At 36.2% G+C, this 23,901-nt stretch overlaps 1 protein-coding gene across 4 annotated transcripts in view; it reads left to right on the top strand.

Moving 5' to 3' along the window:
- MAP2 (microtubule associated protein 2) overlaps positions 1-23,901 on the top strand; it is a 278,408-nt gene that overhangs the window by 119,160 nt on the left and 135,347 nt on the right. For all 4 annotated transcript variants that reach the window (XM_057745157.1, XM_057745158.1, XM_057745156.1 and 1 more), the window contains exon 3: positions 13,916-13,983. The gene's annotated coding sequence lies outside the window, so the exon portion shown is untranslated. The remainder of the gene's footprint in view (positions 1-13,915; positions 13,984-23,901) is intronic.

The following is a 23,901-nucleotide window of genomic DNA, read 5'->3' as shown; positions in this document are numbered from 1 at the left end:
AACAGAAGAAAAGACCATTGACTGTATTCTCACCTTTTCCCAAAGTTGCTTTATTATTGAATTCTTCAGATAGAAAAGTATAAATCATTTTATTTTCTGGGTCAACTGTAATCTTTTTGAAAACTGAAATATTCATCTGAAAAATGATGAGACATAAATGTGTGATTTCTTCTGCTTTTACCTTTCTTACATTTATTAATAGGTTCCAAAAGAACAGTGTAGTTTAAAGAATTCTGAGATTTTTTTAAAATTTGCAAATATAAAATTTCTTTTATTTTCCCCAGTGGATGTAGTAACTATGTCACATGTAAGGACTTAGTATGGTGGCATTTTTGAGTTTCATTGTGGGCAAATAGATTGTTAAGGGTTTTGCTTTTTGCGACTTTATTACAACTAAAGAGCATGCCTCCTTGTCTATAATTTCATTTTTATGATTCATACCAGAAATATCATTTGGTTTAATTTCCAGGCTTTCCTGCTTGTACGGCATCTCTTTATACTCTCAAATTAAAACTTTTTTATGAGAGTCTCCTGTGGGATCATAGATGATGATAAATCGGACAGAGGACAGAGATGGGTAAACAGGTGACACTTAACATCTCATTATTTCAAGGGCAGGAATGTAAAATAGCCCAGATGTCCAGGAAACAGCAATTCTCTTCTTTTTCACTTTGCCAGGACTATTTCTTTTGACCATGGTGGTAAAGGGAGGGATGAAGAAGGAGTAAGGAAGACGTACACAGAGACCCAATGGTTTTTACAAGTTCTCTTTTCAGAGGAAGCCAGGCTAAAAATGGAGAACAAAGGAGATGTGATTGTATGCTCTCTGTTGGAATGTCCTTTACTTCTATATTTTTGGTTTCGCATAAAATTCAGATGAAGGGATGTTGAATGCCTGTGTGTTTGTTGGGCATGCTGAGCTAAGTGAGGAACGTGATTGGGTTTGGTTGTGCTCTGTTTGAACTGTTTCAAGAATTCTTTATTTCCCAATAGTGAACAGAATGGGCTACTCCTACCAAGAATTCAAAACATAGGCAGACAGATTTAGGCTCGTGGTGAAACTCATGCTAAATTGTCTGGTTCATGAAGGCTCTTCAGTTTACTAGCAGTTTATCCTTGAAGTTATCTAACCCCTCTGTGTCTCAGCTTGCCCCCTTATAAAATGCAAGTAATAAAAGATTTTCTTTGTAAGGTCCTATTAATATGTGTAAAGTGCTTACTATAGGGTAGGCAAATATTAAGCACCCAACAAACATTAGCTCTTACTGTTATTATTTACATTTGTCTAAATAGAAATATTAAGAAAATAATATCACATCTCATCAACATTGGAACATTTTATAACAATTCAGTCAACAGATGAATCAAATAATCTTCAAACAATCCTCCTTTAGAAGCCATCTGAATCCCGTTTAGGATTAAGGACACCCCCCTGCCCCCTGCCCCCTGCCATCCCCTCATGCCAGGCTCCCCATCCCAACCCAGAATAGTTCTCCAGCTCATAGTGGAATCTCTTGGCCTCTTTTGAACTAAATCAACAGTGGAACTCCCAAGCTCTGAAATCAGTCCCAGGCTCTGCAGACCAAGTTCATATTAACATGCATATGAGCTGTGCTGTCCCCAAATCCCAGATACAAGTTTTGGTCGTTAATCAAGGTAAACCTGTGAAAGCTAATGTTGCACTCATCTGACATAAACAGGTTTCTTACTCATCTTATAGTTGCTTTGCACTTGAAAGAGTAAGCTTTTCTCTGTGGCTGCCAGTTTACAAGCATTAAGAGCAAAACTTGCAGGAGACGATAGAAATACAGCAGGAATGGTGAAGACAACATTATAATTTTATGAGCAATATTTATAGATTTTATTGAAAGTGTATGTCATAAATCCAATCTTGGAATCCTCTTTGTATCTTCATTTGACTTTTAACAGTCAGTGTGAAATGAAAGTTAGTTCATCTTAAAATGTCCTTGATTAGAGCAATTTTTTTTCTGAATGCTACCTGTCATTACTAATTGTAGCAGCTGGTAAAGAAGAGATAATAGGAAAGGAAACATGAATAAAAAAAATAAAAGGAGACAGTAAAATAAGTCATGTTCTTTAAAAAATGAATTTCTAATTTTAATATAATCTTTAGTTATAGAAGATACTGTGGTAATGCACTGTGCTTGTTCTTGGCACAAATCCATATTCACACATAGTTTGACCACTCATCCCTCTTTTTATTGAACTCCTGTTGGCTTCATTGGCAAAGAGTCAAAATACCTTTGCATTTGGTGAAAATTATCCTATTTTTTTCAATCTTTTGTGGTATTTTTTTTTCATAACCTTTTGTTGTTGTTGCTGTTATTATTGGTGGTGGTGGTGCTACGGTGAACCACAGGTGAGAATTCTTCATAGTATTCATTTTGGGGGCACTTGATGATCAGAACATGAAAGTCCCTATTCTTGCTTCACATTATTTTGATATTTCCCTTTTATCTCTGACCTCCACTTCCATTTCCATTTCCCCATATACCCTTATTGCAATATGCTTGATGTACTTCTGTCCTTGATAGAGATGCCATTCTGTTTATGCCTTTTCCATTCAATACTGTCATACATTCACCTAATTCAAAGTTTCCAACAGCTGTGCAGGACTCCAGGCCTCCTTCTACCATCTTTGACTTGTTCTTACCCTTCACTGTAAGCACCTCAGTGTTCACAACTCCAGGCATCAGAAATACTCAGTTCAACTACCTCTCACAGGTTTCACCACTTGGCCAGTCCACTTGTAATCAGACCTCAAGAATACTTTCACCATTTTCTTTTGTCTGTTATTAAATCCAGACTTTAAAAATTATTTTTCATTGATTGTGTCCTAATAAGACAGCTGGATAACATATATTGGGAGGAATTGCAAAATCAATGGAAAACGTCTTTAAATGACTGTAGAATGAGCTGTATGTGGTTTTCCTTTGATCAGCTATTTCCAGGCATGATTTATAAATTCTTAAAAATATCAGCCACAGGTAGTACTTCCTAAACCAAAGGGTTTTTTTCCTTACATTTGTCATACAATTTTATGATCCTTCTCTTTGGAGCCTTTAGCTCTCTGTTTACTAAGTTACTTAGAATGTGTGACAGGAAGTTGTAAATCCATCCTCACTAGTACAGAACACATGTCCTATGCCACAGGGTGTCATTTGTTAATGAAGTATGCACTCTTTAAGCAAAGGTCAGAATTGAAGATTGTTTTCTCCTATTATTTGCCCATGTGCAGGGATTCTAGATCAAAATGCTATCTTTGAATCTCTTGTCTCTCATCTGAACAGATGCTAAAGAGAAAGTTATTCCGAGCAAATATATTTTATGTAAGTAATCAAGCATTTAACCTAAAGAAGCATGCAGGCAGCCAGTCAGTAGTGAGGAAATGCTCTTTGTCTGTTTTTCACTCTCCCTCACTCAGAGACGGACTGTTCATCTCCAGGCCACAGGCATATTGAAGGTGACATTGTCTCTTTCCAAGATAATCCTCATGATAGGATGCACTTAATTTATGCTGTTGATGAGACTGAACTGAACTGATTTGCATATCATCAATACATGTAAATCCTGAGTAGAGGGCCAGCCATCCAAATTAAAATATTCCCTGTCAAGGACTTGCTGTGTTTAGCAAATTCTGGAGTAATGCTGATTGCAGGTGGTTGGTGAATATTGATGCTGTTCAAGATTTATAAGGCTGCATTGGAGGGCACATGAAACTTAAGATTTCTTTAGAACACTGTCCCTGTTTAAAACTACTCTTGTTCAGACCCAGCTGGGCACTCAGTGATGCCAGCCATTGAATGAGATCTTTCAAGTACCTCAGCCCGCCTCACCTGTCAGACTGGCTCACTGGTTTATAAATGAAACCCTGTTTGCTTCCAAAGCTCTTGATCCTCTAACCCTTCTCTACCCTTCTCCCATATTCTTACATTTTCCCTTTTGATTTGAGTGTCTTAACCCTCCTAACACACACCATCAGTTTTTTTTTTAATCTCTTTATTGGAATATAATTGCTTTACATTGTTGTGCCAGTTTTTGCTGTACAACAAAGTGAATCAGCTGTACTTATACATATATCCCTATATCCCCTCCCTCTGGTGACTCCCTCCCACCCTCCCTATCCCAGCCCTCTAAGTCATAACCCATCATCGAGTTGATCTCCCTGTGTTATGCAGCAGCTTCCCACTAGCTATCTGTTTTACATTCGGTAGTGTGTATATGTCAGTGCTACTCTCTCACTTTGTCCCAGCTTCCCCTTTGCCCCCCACCCCCACCCCATGTCCTCAAGTCCATTCTCTACATCTGCATCTTTATTCTTGCCTGTCACTGGGTTCATCAGTACCCTTTTTTTAGATTCCATATATATGAGTTAGCATGTGGTATTTGTTTTTCTCTTTCTGGCTTACTTCACTCTGTATAGCAGACTCTAGGTCCATCCACCTCACTACAAATAACTCAGTTTTCATTTACTTCCTTTCTTCAGGTGATGCATCTAGCACTGGGTCCATCTTAGCATCTCTATGCTATTTTATTGTCTTCATTTTTCCCCACTCTTTTTTGTTTTTAGTTTTTGCCTCTTGTTTCTCTTTCATTGCCCTTGGCTTTTAATGGAATGTCTTGACTGCCAGTTTCTCAAGGTTGTTTCCCTTTGTGCATTCTTTGTACATTTAACACAGCTTTCACTTCCCCTTCTCTCATCAGCCAATCAATCAATCGTACATTTTGATTGAGCAGCTCCAAATTAAAATACGAAATTATAAGAAAATTATAATCCGCCTTTGCTATCTAGAAAAACTTGTACTTGAGGCACCATCTGCTTTTTTCTTATATGGCATCTATGTGCCCACAGGTGTTTCAGCAGAAGGTATCTATAAGCTGGGCACTGTATTCTCTTTATTTCTTTAGTTCCACTGGGTTCAAAATAAATAGATACCATGCTGTAGTACTATGTACAGTGATCACAATACCACATGTTTTTCTCCCCATCTCAAATTCCATTTTTTTCCCTAAGTCAACAAATTAACATTATTTATTGTGCACCAATGCAAAAAGAGACTGCTGGATATTATAGAAAGAAAATGGTGTAAAATGCATGGAGTCTGCCCTCAACTAACATGAAACCGCAGGACCTTGGTAGAAAGTTTATTTAGATAATTCCTTAAATATTTTCCTGTTTCCTTGACCGTACCCCCCCTGACTTTGGGGTAAAACGAGAAGGAGGATATGGAAAAGGGGCAAAGCATAAAGAATTGGAAAGGAAGGAAAAAAAAAAACAATAAGAATGTGGCAGTTTAAGGAAAAAAGTTAGTGGTCTTAGGGATGTGGAAATTTCTCTCCCAGACACATTTGTTGGCCCAGATATTTACAATGGCTACCTTTGCAAACAGCATATTATCACACTCCATTTGAAAAATAAGTCACAGTAGATGGACAATGTCTAGAAAAAACTCTTGAGTTATTTTTTCCAGAGTATTAAATAAAACACTCATTTCTTCAATTATAGGTTTGCTATTAGAAGCAAAAGAGGAAAAAAACCCACAAAACTATGGAAAATGATAGTATAAATATAATGTAATTTCAAATGTTGCCATATAGAATCCTTCCCACATGAACTCTTTCTAGCCAACTTGATGGTACTGTTGAGGAAGAATATTCATTTATAGACATTGATCATGTATAATATTTCTTTTTAATTTAAAAGCCAATGTCTTTTGTAGCTTAGAAATCTGATGATAGAATGAAACATAAAAGTGCCCCCATTCTCCATTACAGTTCCCCTCTCTTTTCACACGAGGGATTTGGTATCCATCATTATATTTTTTAGTTTCAATCAATAGGAGGATTTAGGACCTTAGTGCACATTTAGATATACCGTCGAATATATTCTAAATAGTTGAAGTGTGTGTAGTTCTGACAAGCTGTTTTATTTAAACTATCTCTAACTAAATACCCATATCCCTTAATTCTCTCCTCCTATCTCTAATATACCCCTGATACAAGGACTAGAGAAAGAGGAATGACAGGGACTAAGAAATTTCCTATGCATTTCTTGTTGGCGATCACCTTAGGGTCTACTCTCCCCTAAACAGCAGAGAGAATAAGTATGGATTTCATGAATTTTCAGAATGTGGATGTTGGCTATTCACAAACTAAATTCCTGTAATATATACATTTTCAGGAATCATTTCACATATGGCATTGCATTTATTAAACCATCACAGTAGACGTTTTATGATTTGAACTGGAAATACTAAACACTGCAAGAAAATGGTGTAGGAGCTTGCAGAATTTAAACCTTTTCAGAATGATCTAGTGATGTTCAGGTTAAAGACTGCCTAATTCAAATGGATTGGCACTAGCTTACCTCTCAATTACTGCTAGCTCTCCATTTCTCCAAGGTTGTTGAGTATTTAAGGAATGACAAAGATTTAGAATATTGAGGTAACAGTCTTCTAAGCTTGGAGAGCAGTAAACAAAATAACCTCTCTTAGCAGTCTCCAAGAAGAGATTAGGATTTTAGATCTAATGTCATGCAGTGCAGCATTTGATTTTGTGGCATTTGGTTTTGTGTCCTTATCCAGTCTTCCATTAAACTGTAATGTTCCCACTTGTGGAGACATTAGATAAAATGAAGGTTCATTTCCTACTTCGGCAAGATTAGCTAACAAATTCATAACTCCTGAAGATGATTCTGCTTGACTGACTGTTAAATGAAAATTTTATCAAGTGAGAATTCCTCAACACTAATTCTCATAATTTTCTTTCATGGCTGCCCATTTCTCCTGTAAATGTGGTTTCCCCACAGGCTAGTTGTATCTCCTATAGTGAAAGGAAGCAGTTTGTATCAACTTTTAGGTGATTGGAAAGATGAAGATAAACATGCAAGTTATAACTAAGGATTCACAACCAAGTAAAAAAATTGCTAGAAGAATTTTTGTAAGAATAAATAATAAACATATCAATAACTATTTTTAAAAATCTAAAGTAAAAGGAGGGATGTACTCAAAATGGCTATAAATGTGCCAAGATGAAAAGCCTCAAACTTGTGTATTTGTTCACCAAGACATAAACTAAATGAAATACTTAAACCGTGGGTTTTTTCTAATGATTTCTGAAACTGAATGTACTCAACTGATGAGCTCAGAATTCCGAATTTTTAGGAGGTAATTCATGCTTTTTATATGAGTTTTAGTGTTATAATTTAAATTATTTTTTCACACAGGTGTGAGCTCAATGAATATTGTGTATCAGTTATGTACCAGGCCCAGTTCTAGGTACCTGGGATACATTAGTGAAAAAAACGGGCAAAGAGTTTGCCTTCACGGAGCTTACAAGTGAATGAGGAGAGAAGACAGTAAAGAATAAACATAGGTAAATTATATAGTCTATTAGAAAATGATAAGTATTATGCAAAATAGGATAAAGGAGATTAAGAATGGCAATTGCAGATGCAGTGTTAAATAGGATGTAGGTTCCGCGTCCTTGAGAAGATAATATCTGAGGAGAGTCTTGATGGAGGGAATAGAGTTATTTGGAAGAAAAGTACCCACAGCCAAAATCTGACTATAAATAAATTTAATTTAAATAAGACATGCATTATATAATATAGTGTTGATATAATGTTCTCTGATGTAACCTTTAAGATTCACCAGGGTATTTGATTATTTCTAACTTGATATAATAAAATGAGGGTAGTGATTGACTATATGAGACAGGTATTTTATTATAATCTCTATTTCTAAGACATAGATTAATTGCAACAAGATGTTTAAAAACATACATGATAAACTCAAATTGTCAAACAGTGGAGTTTTTAAAAAGCACATAAGCATGTATCTCACGCATGACTCTATATACTCTGCCAAGAATAGACCAGATAGATAGTAAATAAAATTACAATGTCTTCCTCAACTATAGGAATGTTTATGTTCACACATACATCATTTAAACATGAACTGATGGAATTTGAAGTAATTCTGAAAGGAAAAATTCTTGTTTCTAATACTATCTCTTTCATGCACACCTAGAGTAATACATAGTCTGTCTTAAGTACCTGTCCTAGAAAAATGGAAAATTCTTAATTCTATGTTTAATTTATCTCTCCTCTTCTGATACCTTAGAAGTGTTAAGCTGAGTTACAAACCAGTTAGCTCAGAAGTCCAGGGATTGAATTTCTGCTCCACCACTTACCAACTGTGTGTCCTTGGTATATACCTAAACCTAACTGGGCCTGTTTCCTCAATTGTGAAAGGAAGGTTCATAACAGAGTTGTTGAACAAAATAATGTGTTCAAAGAGGTTGGCACATTATAGGAACTTAAAAATTTGTATGAGAAGCATATCTTACACTTTTTTAATTGGTCAATACCAAAATAACAGCATAAACAACCGAAGACCAGCCAGAGGCCATATATAATATCAAGCATTATAGTATCATGGTGATTTTTTTTTGATATCATAGTGATTCAGAGAAAGGAAAGAGCTTTGTGGCACTGTGTCCTGGGAGATTTCTGGAAGCCATTATGAAAGAGGACAGAACTTTAAATGGACCAAAAAGGAAGTATAAGATTAGCGTTAGAGAAAAAGAAGTAGACTATTGCTGAAATAAACTAATGGTAATGGTGGACACTAATGGGCAAGGGATTTGGATCAAAGGAACAGTTTTGGAAACACCTTAACTGTCCTTTCTTTTGTCATAATAGTGCAGTTCAGTATGTGTTGCTGCAGACATGTCGTACTTTGTTGATATATCTCTAAGATGCAGATTTTACTATACAGCTTTTCACTTCACTGTTGCCTATTAATTTATTAAAAGCCCGTATAAAATATCTTCTCCTTTCTAAGTAAAATATCCCCTTACAACTCATTTATCTAACAAACACATAATCATCATAGGGCCTTTACTTATGCAGCCACAGTTGCATGTCACATTTATAAAATATATATTCATACCAGAACCCTTTTGCATAATGTTCACTATAGATCCTAAGATTTGTTGTGAACAAAGAGTTTCTAAACCAATGGCACCATAATATTCTATTATTATTAGGAAAAATAATTGCTAGTTGAATTCATCAAGTTATAGTCTCATTACCCTTGAAGAACCACGTTGGGAATTAAAAAGCTCTCCAGGTGTTGAAAATTATACTGGTAGAACAATGGAAACTCTGATACATTGCTGGTAGGAGTGTAAATTAGTATGAACACTTTTGAAAACTGTTTGGCAATAGCTAGTAAAGCTGAATGTATGTCTACTTTATGACCCACTAATTCCATGTCTAGGTGTATACCCAAGAGAACTAAATATATTTAGAATAACAAATTTAAGAGTACTAGGTAAAGTGTAATTATTATTTGTATTATTATTGGGTTGGCCAAAAAGTTTTTTCTGTTTTTTCCATAACATCTTACAGAAAAACTGGAATGAACTTTTTGACCAATCCAATAATTTTTTAAAGTACAAATTATAGTAATTATAGTCAATTTATAGAAAGCCATTTCAAAGCATTTTGGCCATGAGACAGTATTAATTTAATAATTATTCTATTTTAATTTAAATAATCTAAAGATTAAATTTGAGCATATTTAACACTAATAGAAGTATGATTTCTCAAACAAGCTCTTTCTCAGCATTTAAGAGCTGATAGCCCTATGCTAGGTACTTTGCAGAATTCGAAGAAAGTAGGAGGCAAGTCCTTGTTTTAAATAAATGTATATCCTTTAATGAAATTACAAAAAATTATTGATCCCACGGGAAAAGTTGATTTATAATACAAATAAAAGACAATGTTCATAAGGAAGACTGAACATATAGAGCAAGGAAATTGATATAAAACCCAAGACTTTTCTTGTGCTTAAACACTCCAACTCATCCACTAAGGTGATTTCCACATTTACTCATTTAAAAGATGTTTTTGAGTACCATAAGTTCCAAGCACTGACTTTGGATAGATCAGTGTCCCAAACACATAAAGATAACTTCCTTCATGTAACTAGAGAGTGAGGCAGGTAACAAGCAGTAAGCATAGTAAATAAAAGTTTATGGTGTGATAGAAAGTGATAAGTGCTACAGAAAAAGGGAAAAGTGGCAGGGGATGAAGGACTGTGAGAGGGACAGGACTGCAACTTTCATTATGGTAGTTGGGAAAGCCCTAGTTGGGAAAATGACATGTGACCAAAGGCTTCAAGGACATAAGGAAGAAATACCTCCATTATCCATTCCTAAAGGGCTTAAAGGGTGATACAGAAATATACAGACTAGTATACTTAAGGAAGAAAACCAAGAGTATTCCAGAAGAGCCACAGGAGTGAGCTAACTGAATTTGGGATCAGGGAATTCATAAAGATCAGGACCTGAGATAAAACAGGTATAACAGAGGGGCAGAGACATCATGTCTCATCAAAGTGAAAAAAAAAGTGTAAACTTAGATTTCTGTTTACTTCTATGTTCCACTCAGTATAATTGAAGTTCCTTGAGGAGGAAATGTTCCTTTTTTTCCCATACCTAGAACCTATCAAGTGTCTGAAATATATATGTGTGTGACATTAAAATTAGTTAAATGAGCCGACAAATGGTGCTAGACGATAGCTGAGGCTCTTAAGCATAAATATAAAAATCATGAAAGTCTCTCAAATACGTGTCATCTTGAGTTCTCAGAATATAACATACTTAAAGGCAAGAATTAATGTTTTACATATAGTGCTTATTCTACAACGGATGAGTTAGAGTTCTACTAACAAATGGAAAAAAAGAAAAGAAAAAGAATATGCCTACTCTTTCTCATTGACTGAACCAGGTATCCCCAAATATTAAACGGCTCCCAAGGAGAATTAAATATTTTTGGAAGCTGAGATAACTTTTATACTGACCAAGACCATGTGTGTGCTTTATGAGATCTTGATAAAATATGATTCATGTTTCAAGAAATGACAGTCTTGTGCATCATTTTTTATGCCCAGAAGTGAACAATAGAGGACAGCATGTTAAAACAAAAACATTTGCTTTGAAAAATAACCTTAATGTCCAAAATCACTGAAGAAGAAATAGACATTTAATAGAAAGATCGTACTTAAAGAGATACTTTTTGGGGTAAAAGAATCTTAACCACTATGTGGCATTCACTGAAACCTGATATCTCTTGTAATTATTACCTAGAATAATCATATTTTGTTTTTACTGTGACTAATTTATTTTATAGCTGACGTACTGGGGACAGAGGGTAGTAGTGGTGGCAGCAACTGTATTTCAGACATCAAAAAAGGCAATATGACCCTACTTATCAATGAGTTAACCTAAAAGCAATGAGTCATAAGAACTGAATATTGAAAGAATATTTTAGAAAGGAAATAAAGGCAGTAAAACATCAGGGTCAAAATCCTACTCACACTTTTTACTGAGTAGGTCAGAAAGATTTTAACAAATATTGTGCCCCCCAGTGGTTGCTTTGAGTGATTTTTTTTTTCTTTTTCTTTTTTTTTTTTTTAATTTTACATGAGCTGCCAATTTTGCAGCCTCATTATGTGGGTAACCCCAGGAAGGTTCACATTGTCTATAACTAGGAGGAACCTTGGGAGGCTGATTCAATTCGGTTACCCAATTTCATGCTTGCAGAAAGAACGATGCCAGGGATGACAGAGTGCCTAGTATATGCCGATTAAGTTCAGGCTCCACAAGATAGGTTCACAAAAGGGTGATCATGCCAGTCTGATTGCCAAACTGGAAATGAAAGAAAAGCAGTGACATAACTACCCCAGATTTTCCAGACCTCCAGTACAGTACAGCGCAGCTATTAAGCAAAGGTAGTCCTGAGAATGATTGCAATGCATAATTTTAAAGAGGAAGATCTCTGCTTTAGCAAATAAAAGAAGGCTTACAAAATCAAAGACAAAGGATGTTTCTGGAATCTGTTTTTCTTGCAAACAGAATGGAAGAAAGAACATAAATAAAGTCATTTGGTGATAGAAGAAAAAGAGGGGACCTGAACCAGGAAACTGGGATGGTGTCTCCATTGGGTCTCCAGCCAGCTTTGTGACCTTGGTCAGATTCCCTGGGCCTCAGCTTTCACACCTGTGAAACAAAGGGCGGGGACTAGGCTGAGTGTTGTCCATGAACCCAGGATAGGATCAGAGACAAGGAGTATCGGGATCCAGCTCACACAAAAGAACCAAACTTATGAAAGCAAAATTAACTAGCAGTCAAAGATTGGAGAAGAAAGGTGGATGACAGAATGCAAATTCATCCTAATGCATTCGAAATCTAATATAAAACTGAGATAATTCTTTCCAGAAAGAAAAAAATGAAGCATATCGTTCTGTCTCTGAATTTCCTCCACTGTAGTCTCCTTCCATCTTCTCTATCATCACCTTTTTTTTTTTTTTCCTACTTTCTGTTTCCGGTAACCATGGTGATGCTCCCTCCCAGCAACCTTCCTCACAGCCAGCCCTTTTGGTACACATGGAATTTTGTTCCATTCATTGATGCAGGGCACTAACAACGCTATATAAATTAATTTATTTATTAACATTTTCCTCATCCCCTTTGTCCAGGAAATAAATGCAGGGAATTATTCCATACTTAACCTCCCTACATAAGGGGCACTGTAAAACAGTGATATTCAACTGTTAATTTCAGTTGCTCATATAAAGGGGATACTGATTATGCCAGAGATTCAATTCCCTGTCTTGGTCCTCAGGGACTGTAAAGTCTCACTACTCAAGCTGGTTGCTACCTCTTTTTGCTTTTGTATGTGAAAGGAATAGAATAGATTGCCCCCAGAAATCACACATCAACCCCGGTTTCCTAATCCTCTTTGTTTTTTGCTGCATTCTCCCCTGAAAGGAGACCATTGCCAGGTGCGTAATTATCACAGTTACAAAGGGATCGAATTTTCAATTAAAAAATATACACATTTCTCTAATGAACAATTATTTATTTGGAAGTATAAATAAGCAATATATGATACTCAGTTTTTAAAATATTGTAATTATCTGCCCATGACAAAACATCAAAGAATCTCTGATGCCATGAATGCAGATAATAAAAATTCCCATAAACTATCATTTAGTCATGTCCAGTTTGTGTAGCCCCACTTATTTGTAATCCTATATGCCGGAAAACGGTTTCTCTATTTAAGCACGGTGTGTGTGTGTGTATGTGTGTGTCTGGCATTAACACAAAGGAGAACAGATGATGACTTTCATAGGCTTATAGACTCGACTCCTGGGAACACACTTGGGTGGAGGCAATTAAGATGCCTGTCAGGCATTTGATACCAGAAGCCCCTATGCAAACCGCTAAATCATACGCCAGAGCTACATCTTATTGTCAGTGAATGATGGCGGAACTGGGTGGCTTGTCATCATTCTCGAAAATTCTGAGGCTAGTGAGCTCTCTCTCCCTCTCCCACTCGCCTTATTTTCCTTTTCGCCACTGCGGGGACTTTTTCTAATTTGCAGCTTCCCTTTCCCCGACACACACAGACAGGAGCTGGTGGCTTGCAGACTGCGTCTGTCTAGAGCTAGAGAGGCTGGAGCCAGCCCGCGGAGATAATGCTCGGGGAGAAGGATTCTGCAGCAATTCTCAAAGGCTAGACTTGGGTGGTATCGCTGCATTTGCGCTGGTAATGGTTTGGGGTTTTTTACATTTTATTTTGTTTTCTTTTGAATCCATTTTTCAAAGGATCTGCGTTATGTGATCTTGAATTAAAATGCTTTTAAATTCCTTACTGGGCTTCCTAAACATTCAAGTACTGCATTTTTTGTGCTACAGATCTCAAGACGTAGATTTATTATCTGGATAGAAAGAATGCATTTGCTTACTGGTGAGTTACAGTTTTCAATATTTAGTTAATAAGTCTATGTATGAATTTCTTTCTTTTGTTTTGTTTCAGTAGATTCTTCCGCTTGTTGTCTCTAACCGAAGAAACATTGATTGGAAACTACTCATTCAGAAAATTAAAAGGTACCACATGTTTTGTTTGGGTGTTTAAATGAAGGAAAATCAGAGAGGATTTGGAATGTTTTATTTAGATTAATCTCTTATGGTTGGTCTTTTATCCCTAAGCCTACGTTGGTCATTACCTATAGCATGTATGATTTGCTGTGCAGAGAATGCCATTATCCAAGGCTGTTTTGATTTTAAGATGCCTAAAGAATTATGTTTTTTGTCTGTGCTGCAAGTTGTTAGCAAATATCAGTATTTCTGGCTTATTTAGGGATTTTCGCCATTGTAACAGCTTTAAAAAATATCCAAAATTCTCTCTTAATGAAAAATTAAATAATTTGAATTTAAGAAATATGCTAAGTAATGATTTTATCTGAGGGGATCCTATAATAAGTGATAATTTTTAAATGGCTAAATAAAATGGCTTGCCCTTCCCAGGTAGAATGAGCACTAGAGACGAAAGCCCAGGAATGACTCAGTATTGTTGGGTCTTGCAAATAAACTATTGTAGCTTCTTCACTGATGCTTTATTCTTTAGCACTGTATATATTTAAAGGTTGAGATTGTTATTGAAAGAACCGATTTTACATATGCTTTATTCAGCATTGACAGCATAAGAAAGTAATCTTTCATCTTGCTGTGAAAGCAGTTGAATCATTGATACTTGGCCTTCTGCCTTACGTGAAAAATATTAATTTTCAAATTCAGCATCAGGATATATATTGATTGGAAATGCCAAACTATGGGTATTACCTTTTCTTTAATTCTTTAAGATGATTTTTGACATGAACATATACTCATGTCAGTAAAACCAATGTTTATAATTTGCCTTTTAAAAAATGGAAGACGTTTTCTGCCTTGCTGAGAAGATCAATACATCTTTTAAATCTTTCCTTGGCATTCACATAGTATTTCCTCTCAAGAGTATCAGTCCAAAATATTTTATGCAGTAAGGTTTGTTTTCTTAAATGTACTTAAAAAATGGCTAATGTTTAACTACTGATCTTGAAATACCAGAAGTAAGCAAGTATACACCTGTGAGTGTGAATATTTGTGGCAGTTGAAGGAGACGAATGCATTGTGCTTGTTTAATTTTCTCTGCAATGTGTAATTATGAGAACCTTAATTTATTCATTTCACAAGCACTTATTAAGAGCTTGCTGCTGTGGGTAGTTACTGTGGGAGAGAGGGAAGGGGCACTTGCCACTGTCACCCCCTTCCAGAGTGTAGGCAGCATCACGTAATATTTTTGCACAGAAGAATGAATTCATTAAAATAAATCAGTGCTCTAAAAAAGGAAATTGCATTATTTCAGATATTGAACAAAATCTAACAGGCTAGTCTCAGAGATATGTGAAATAGATTGCGTTTTTTCCCTCAGAAATTTCTCAGTGGAATCATGTATGAAATTTCCAAACAGGACTTACTATTCCTCTTGGATGTTGTAAAACCCTTAGGACCATTTTCTCTTTTTAGGTTTCGCTCAGAGTAAGTGAAAACATTTCATACTTGGTTTTAAAAAATCTGTTTGGTATTTTCCCATCTAACTAAATTTCTACAGGATATATTTCAGGTGAGAATCTGTTTCCTGATCTTTAGACTCATTTAGTAACTCCCTATATGAGTTTTGAACTTTAGGGTATTTACGTGAATTGGAAAAGGATAAAGTTATTATTTAACCACTAAAAAATGTATTCAGTATATTGTCAATAGGCATTAATCAGCTCTGTATTAGAGCAGTGGCATATTACATCACCAAAAGCTTCTTGATCCCTAAGTTTTCTAGGACCATTTTAAAATTCATCTTGGGTTATGTTGATACATTTTGTGTAATAAATCAGAGTTTATTCAAATAGCCTGTTATACTGTCAAATCAAAATAGAATTTGGCTATTGGACTCTAAGAGAGTCAGGGACCTGGATCATGGCTTTTGTAATCAATATCGTCTTGACATTAGTTAATTCCTTTACTGATTTTTTTCACTCATCTCAACAGCAGGAGTTCAATAAATATTTATTTATTTGGTGGATAAATGACGTCGTCAGTATTTTCCCCCATTACTTTTTTGTTCTTGTTTTTCATGAGATTACAGACTGTAAAACAGATATTTGGTACATTTTTTTTCAGTTCCCTAGAATATTCATTATGTGTTTCTAATTAATCAAAATTAATTAGATAATTAATACCAGGTAGAAAATCAGGCAAACCATGTGCAAAAATTTCTTCAGGCTGTATTCAAAAGGATTTTTCTGGTCTTAGATTAAGATGGAAAGAATTTTTGAAATGTCCCCTTTCACTTTGACCAGCTAGGGGAAAGATGCCAAACTGCAGTATGAGTTTTGCTTTATGGATGCTTCCTAAATACTACTCCCAGGCTTGGGCTTTGTTTATCGCTCTTCATGTCTTCAGCCAAGATTTTGCTGCAGCAGACGGGGTGGGGGGGCCACTCTCTTTCTCTCTCTCAATGTAATACTGGGAATGATGTCATAATCTTCTTAAATGCTTGGTTGCTTATTATGGACTACTAAGTATGACAGCATTTTATATATATGATTGTATACATATATATATTCTGTAAGGAAACTTCTAGAATCATAATAGCTTTAGGGAATGTAATTCTTGTCATTTATTTTTATTAATAAAACTATAATTTTTGTTATTAACTATGTGCTAGATAATATCCTAAGCCCTTAACATGCGTTACTACATTTTAACTCTCCCTACAATCCTGGGAGGTGAGTATGGTCTCCATGTTACGAATGAACCGAGATTCCAATTGGACAGTCAACACAAGTTTGGCCCAAAGTCCTTCATATTAATCACAGAATACTACGTTTCTTTCTAGTAGGTTTTTTGGCTCATAGTCATTATTTTAATGTTTTATTATGCACGTGAAATATATGTTACTGAAATAAGGTTAAAAGAGTATGCTTGTAGATTCTTGGTTTTATGTATATAAGGTAGGAGTGAATATATCTTCGAATACTTAACTGTAATATTCAAGCTCTGGTATATTTTATGTTTTTAATATATATTTTATATTTAACCTGAGGATTTTTATTCTTGAAGGAAGAATGTCAGAGATAAATAGAGAATTTTGAAATAAGTAAATTCCTAAAGCATCTCCTGTGTCATTACAGCGAAGTCATATTACTGAATTGCATCATCTATGTAAGAAAATTAGCCAGAAAATTCAAGTGCTAAATAGTATAACTGATGCCATATCTTGCAAAGGCCTTTTTTTTTTAATTTAAATAATGGTAGAAGTGTCATATGGCCAAAATAGATAAACTAGCAGGAAACAGTGTGAAAATACACATCCAACCTTAAAGTAAAACTCTCTAACCCAGAAAAATAACTGAGGGCACTAGCAATTACACAAATATGTATTAGGATGCTCTACTTAAAAGGGAGTATATACAACAGAATCCCTTTTGAGCTCAGCTGGGTGCAGCAGATTAAAACCAAGAAGTAGCACCGAGGCTCGTTGCTGGGCAGGATTACTAACAATTGAGAAGAGACTCAACAGTGGAGGATGAGTCTTTTGAGGTGGAATTTAGGGATGAATAGAAGTATTCAAGGAAGAGATAATTCCTGGGGGAGCTCCTAGGGGAGCTCCTAGGGAAGAACAAACGACATTAGCAAAGGAACCTAAGGAAATGAACATGCAAGGAAAGCACAGACTGATGCCATTTATATTCTAGAACGCAGGGCAGAAGAAGGGAATTCTTAGAAGATAAGGATGGAAAGGTATGTGAATACTGTTAGGTTGTACCATACGAAATGCCTAATCTTCTACCCTTTCTGAATTAAAAAATGAAAATTTCATTCAGTTCAACCTAGTACATTGAAAGAAGATTGTAAATGCCAAGTTGAGGAAATTTTTTCAGTATTCACTGAAAAGCTACTGACTGTATTCTGAATAGGAGACCACAATGACCTACACTGTGTTTTCAGAGGACTTACTTTATAGCTCTGTATATGAAGGGTTGTGTGTGACAGCATATTGAAGAAAGTATCACTTTGGAAGCTCTCATAGGATAATGGAGGAAAAAATAAAGGCTCAAAGAGGGTGTTGACAGTGGGCATTGAAAAAGAGGTCCTGAAAAGGAAAGATGTTTCTGAGCACAAATTTATACACTGAGAATAGCAACCACTTGATTGGTAGGAGGGAGGAAAAGCAGAAGGACTCAATGGTGACTCTAACGTATGAATTTGACAACTGGAAAAATCAGGGGAGAAAGGTAGGTAAAAGTTGCTTGAGGAAAGGGCCCCCCTTTTATTTTGATTGTATCTCTAGTCTCTAGCAGACAGCCTAGTATGTAGCGGACAGCCAATACATGCTGACTGAATGAATGAGAGAGTGAATAAAAAACGAATAGGCCAGTTTAGGCCGTGATGGCTGGCTGTGGATGGACTGGTCTAGTAGGTTGCCAAACATGTAGATTGAAGGCTGAGAAGAGAAATTAGAGGACTAGGAAGGTGATGACATTAACAAGAAAGATGAGAAGAGGACCAGAGAGGGAACTCTTGACAGAGTTCACCTTTAGGATGCAGAATGAGGGATGGGTTGACAAAGTTAAAGGAAAATTTTCTTTTTTAAAGCAAAGAAAAAGAAGGCAGTTGAAGTAATAGAAAACAAGGCTAAAATGCAAATTCTCCAGAAAAAAAAATTGAAGAATAAGAATAAATAAAAGGCTTCTGGGTTTATTATTTATTTCAGTAATTTTTCTGTTATAAAAACAATAAAACCACATTTTGTAAAATTTATAAAATTTAGAAGAGTACAAGGAAGGAAACAGTCGCCATCCATAATTACACAATCCAGAGATTATGGTTAACACTTTCTAAACCTTTTTTTAGCTTACCTCTTTTCCTCTATTGCATTTAAATTTATACAATCAGGATCAGAACCATACAATTTGAATTCTGCCTTTTTTCCCACTCATCTCTTACAACATTTTGCTACCTGCATAATGTTCTATCATGTAAACATTGGACGTGTTTTCCCCATTGTTCCTGATTTTTCACTGTCATCATAATACTGCGATGGGATACTCTGTATATCACTCTTACACCATATTTCAAGTGATTTCCAATGGATATTTCCTAACAACAGAATCACTGTGGTCTATGTCGTCAAATTCCTGGTCAGATATAATTTGCTGGTTTCAAAATTAGCTTCAGCTTTCCTCCAAGGAAGGGAATCTAAAATTACCTTAGCACCTGCTATGTGCCGGCCTCTGTGACAGGCACTTTAATTATCACAGTGACTCCGATGTTGATTCTTACACATATCTCCACTTAAAAAATGAAGGACCAGGGACTGAGAGAATTGCACAAGTTTTAGGACCAGTTTTGAATCTGGGTCTGACTCAAACCAATCAACTTGTGGAGACAGAAGCAAGATCTCGAGAAGTGAATAAGTAAATCAGGATATGAAAAGAATACGAAAACATGCTTAAGAAGGCTGAGGTTCAAAGGAAGAGAATATGTAAGGCAAGGAGGGTGGTGACTTCTGCCTCTCTTACTAACATGGGAAGTCCTAAACTGAAGGGGAGGGTGCAGAAAGAGACGGTGGGGGGGTGGGGGGTGGAGGGATGGGGGGAGGGGAGTGTGCTATGTATGGAAGCAGAAGAAGGACACACAAAGAGCAAGGGCCTAATGTAAAGGAGATGAAGAGCACAGACAGGTATTTGGGCTTGGCAAGCAAAGTTCATCTTCCCTGCAGATAGAAGTGAAAGAAAAGGGAGTGAGTTTTCTAGTGGTAAAGATATGGGGACCTCACATATCATCCAGACTTTATCTCAGACTGGAGGAAAATTCACTTATTCATTCAGTGAATATTTATTGAACACCAATTCCTTGCTCTTTTCCTGCCCTAATAGAACTTTCTCTCTAGAGGGGGAAAATAATCAGTGGGTAAACCAAAATTAAAAGAGTATTGAGTCAGCTGTGCAGAGAATGCATGATACGGTATAAGAGTAGATACTAGGAGATAAGCTTCACAAACTTTAAAGCAGAGATGAATCAGCTGGGGATCTTATTAAAATACAGATTCGGAATGAGTGGGTCTGGGGAAGGGCCTGAGATTCTATATTTTAACAAGCTCCCAGATGCTGTTGATGCTTCTGAATCATGAACCATGCTTTGATTAGCAACAGATTAGAAGGTAAATTTCCAGACCCCCCACGCCCCCCCAAAAATTCAAAATGATTGGTGCTGTTACAAGCAAGTCAAATGTGAATCCTTCTCTTCCTGCAGTAGCACTACAACTTTTAAGCCTCTCTGATGGTGTGAGAGAGATTTGTCCCTCTTTAGGTCTAAGCGTTTTCAATTCCAGCCAGTTAGTTATTTTATGAAAGATCCATTATATCGATTCTAATGAGCTACTGACATTTCATTCTTTCTGCCCATGCTCAATGCTGATTATGCCATCTAATGAATTCTTGTGGCTCAGGTTTGGGGATGTGATTGCATATAACCCTGGGCCAGTTTCTTGACTCCAGTTCTGCTCCCTGCTTCATAATTTCTTTGGACTTTTAACCTCCTCTCTGCTTGGATGTTCAGCACAGTCCTGGCCTGCTAAATTCTCTGGCCTGCTAGCTCTTCACATCTCTCATGTTCCTCTGCGCTTAGTAGCAGAGCTTCCAGATTTTCACATCCTGTCTTCTTGCCACCCACATCCTAATGTAAGCCTTAGAGGACTTAGCTTAAAGTCACAGGAGGCTATAGAGGATAGTCTCTGATTTAAAGAATGCATTTTTTTTCCCCAACAAGATCATTTCCCTTTGGAGGACTGTTTCGGTTGGTGATAGCAACCTGCATTCCTCTGAAGGAAGGATGCATGCGTTTGTAGACGATTAGAGTATTCAGAGGGGCTAAGTGTTCACAAGAATCCTTGACAGACTCCATCTGAAGGAGTGTTATCTTTCTGCCTCCACTGCTAGGCCATAACTCTCAGTCATCACTTATAGATGCAAGAACATCGGTGCCTTTACTTGGTCAATTCCTTCCACAGCACACTGTTCAGCTATGAAATATCTAAGAAAATAAATCAAATAAATACGGCATACTCATCATCAAGGAAAAACAGCTTAAGTGCATATTAAACACCTGTGATGTCCTCATACTTATTAGCAATTATCCTTTGCTTAAAAGGCTGGTTCTATCTTTAAGCCATGTCATGACCAGATGTTTAGACTTTGTCACTGTTATTTTGTAATTTTCTGTTAACAGCCCAAGTGGGCATGAGCAGTGTCATTAGATACTTTAAATTGAAAATTTCAGTGAAATATCAAATTAGTTTTCATTTGATAAGTCATCTCAAATAGAAAACCACATTTCTTCAAGGAGAAAACTTGGGAAAAATCCTTGAGGAGAGAGACCAGGTCTTAAGGCATCTTAGTACTTCTTAGTCCTTCCTTGCTGACCACAGAAAATGCCCTTGATACATATGCCAAGTTGAAACAAAGAAAACGAGTGTGTGTGTGAAACTCTAATCTTTCTATAATGGACAGTGCTGGTCTTCTTTGCATAGTCAAACTGAGATTGGTAAAATTGCCAGAGTTTGAATACCATGTCTGTGCCCTTTCATCATTCATTCAATTGTTGAATCTCAGAGTAGACAGGATAATTTCTGGTGTTTCTGATGCAAACTCTCCTTCTCTCAAAAAAAAAAAAGTCTGAATCAATCTCCAGTTTTTATGGATTCCATTTGGGTCTGCCTCAGATGGTTTGAATTAACCTTTTTCAGATTCTCTCTGGTGTTAATGACTCTGGATTACGACCATTTAAAGCAGCGGAAGTACATTGATCCACATCTGGCAATTGTTAAAACAAAACTACTCCATTTAACAGATTACGACCAAAATATATTTCTTTGCATTGTTTAGGAACTTAGGAAATGACGTTTCTTTTCGAGATCTTATGTTTTATTTCCAAGGTGAACAATATTTGTACTTAGTTCTCTTTAAAAATATTTTCTTGCTCATTGTAGAATTTTCTCATGGTAAGAGTTTATGGTTATATACACAGAATGAGATGTATCACGTTGGCATTTAGGATTCTTTTCACATAGCACCTAAGAGCCACTGGTTACTACAACTTTGAGCTTAGCTGCAGGTGACTTTGTGATATTCTAGAATCCTAAAAAGCACAAACTACACTGCCAATACTTTAAATAGTTGGTGACAGAAATCCCTAAAATGACTGACATTCCAAGACTTTTATTGGTACTTGAGGAAATATGAGATCTAACAATGAAAAAAAAATTAAATCATACAAGCACTCATGGTCCTGAGTAATTGAAATAACTCTGGTCACACTGCTGTACTTTTCCTCTACAAGATGGTGGATGGTCCAGTAAATCAAAGGGATATGATAAATGTAATATATAGCTTAATATGTGCATGCATTTTTAGTTCTACTCTGTTATGCTCACAAAAAGAACCAGGATGTAGACTTTGGATTATAAAATCATTAAAATAATGTGGCCAGCTAAGAAGTAGCATTTAGATTTTAAGAAAAAAAAAAATTCAGTACCTCTTTTTAAGTGATACAAAGCATTTTCTAATACATGACATCCCAAAGCTCACATCAATCTCTGGAATGGGAATGGCAGATATTGTTAAATTTATTGCAGGTAAGAAAACTGAAGTTTGAAGAATGCAGTGACCTACACAAATCACTCCACTAGAAGATGGTAGACCTGGGCTTGTATCTTTGTTCTGGCTCTGAAGCCTTTACTTTCTATTGCCATGCAATCAAAACAGATAAATGAGTATATTGTCCTAAATCTAGACTATTTTAATCATGCACTGACTTGACTGCTAATATAACCCATTCCAAGGTAGCTGTGACCTCCACTAAATGGATTTCCCTGCTCTTTAGAATCCTGGGTGAGCATGGCATGGAGTTCAGTAAATACTAGTAAAAAATATCAGTTATTACTGAAATGGTTTTAAACTTTTCAGTATGAAAAGGAGATAAGTCCAAATATATCACAGAACACGTAATCTTATTGACTTAAAAAGCATTTGGCGGAGGGATAGATTAGTAAGAATTTGCTGTTTAGTTCTGAGTTTCACAGAATTTTAGTCAAGTGGTAGATAGCTCAGCAAGAACCCAGGATCACAAAGAAAATGATTAAAGCTTCAGAAAATCAGATCTATGGAGAAACATTTTAAAAAGCAGTCGTGTTTTGCCTATTATTAGGATAATTATAAGAGCTTATAAAGAATTTTGAGCTGGAAACTATGGATCCCAGTTCTGATCTCAGGGTAGCATATGTAAAGAAAAACGATAACCTCAGAGGCCACTGAGTAAGGTCACAGTTGAGGTCAGTGTCTGGAGGCAGACACCAATAGGAATGAATCCACTGAGGTCATCCTCACTGCAGTGGCCCACCTCTTCTCCAAATTCTTCTTTCCACCACCCTCATCCAGGCTTTCAGTGCCAGGGGTACTGAAATGCTTTTATCTCCCAGCCCTAAATACCATCACCCCATTCATCTCACAGACAAACTGTAATATAAGCTCTTCTTTGTGTTCCCATTTTTTTCCTTCCAGTGGCTGTTGTTTGCTCCCTTGAGCTGTGCTGGTCAATATACATGGTAGCAGCTATCCATAGGCAAATACTTAAAATTTAAATTAATGAAAATAAAAACTAATTAAAAGTTTACTTCCTTAGTCATACTAACCACATTTCAAGTGCTCCATAGCCACGTTATTTTTATAGAACATTACATGTCGTAGTACAAGTCCATCATCACAGTGTTTCACCAGCGAGAGCATAACCAGACCCTCACCCAAGCATCCAAGGCCTACCTCACTACCCTCGGCACACACTCCACTCCACATGCTTTTCTCCTCCTCTTCCTCGTCATCATTGCTACAATTATAATTAAATAATAATAGCTCTTATTTATTTAATGTG

The sequence above is a fragment of the Hippopotamus amphibius genome, chromosome 8, assembly GCF_030028045.1.
Source record: "Hippopotamus amphibius kiboko isolate mHipAmp2 chromosome 8, mHipAmp2.hap2, whole genome shotgun sequence".
NCBI classification, from domain to species: domain Eukaryota; kingdom Metazoa; phylum Chordata; class Mammalia; order Artiodactyla; family Hippopotamidae; genus Hippopotamus; species Hippopotamus amphibius.
The sequence above is the reverse complement of the archived record's forward strand: the minus strand, read 5'-3'. Positions and strand labels throughout refer to the sequence as shown.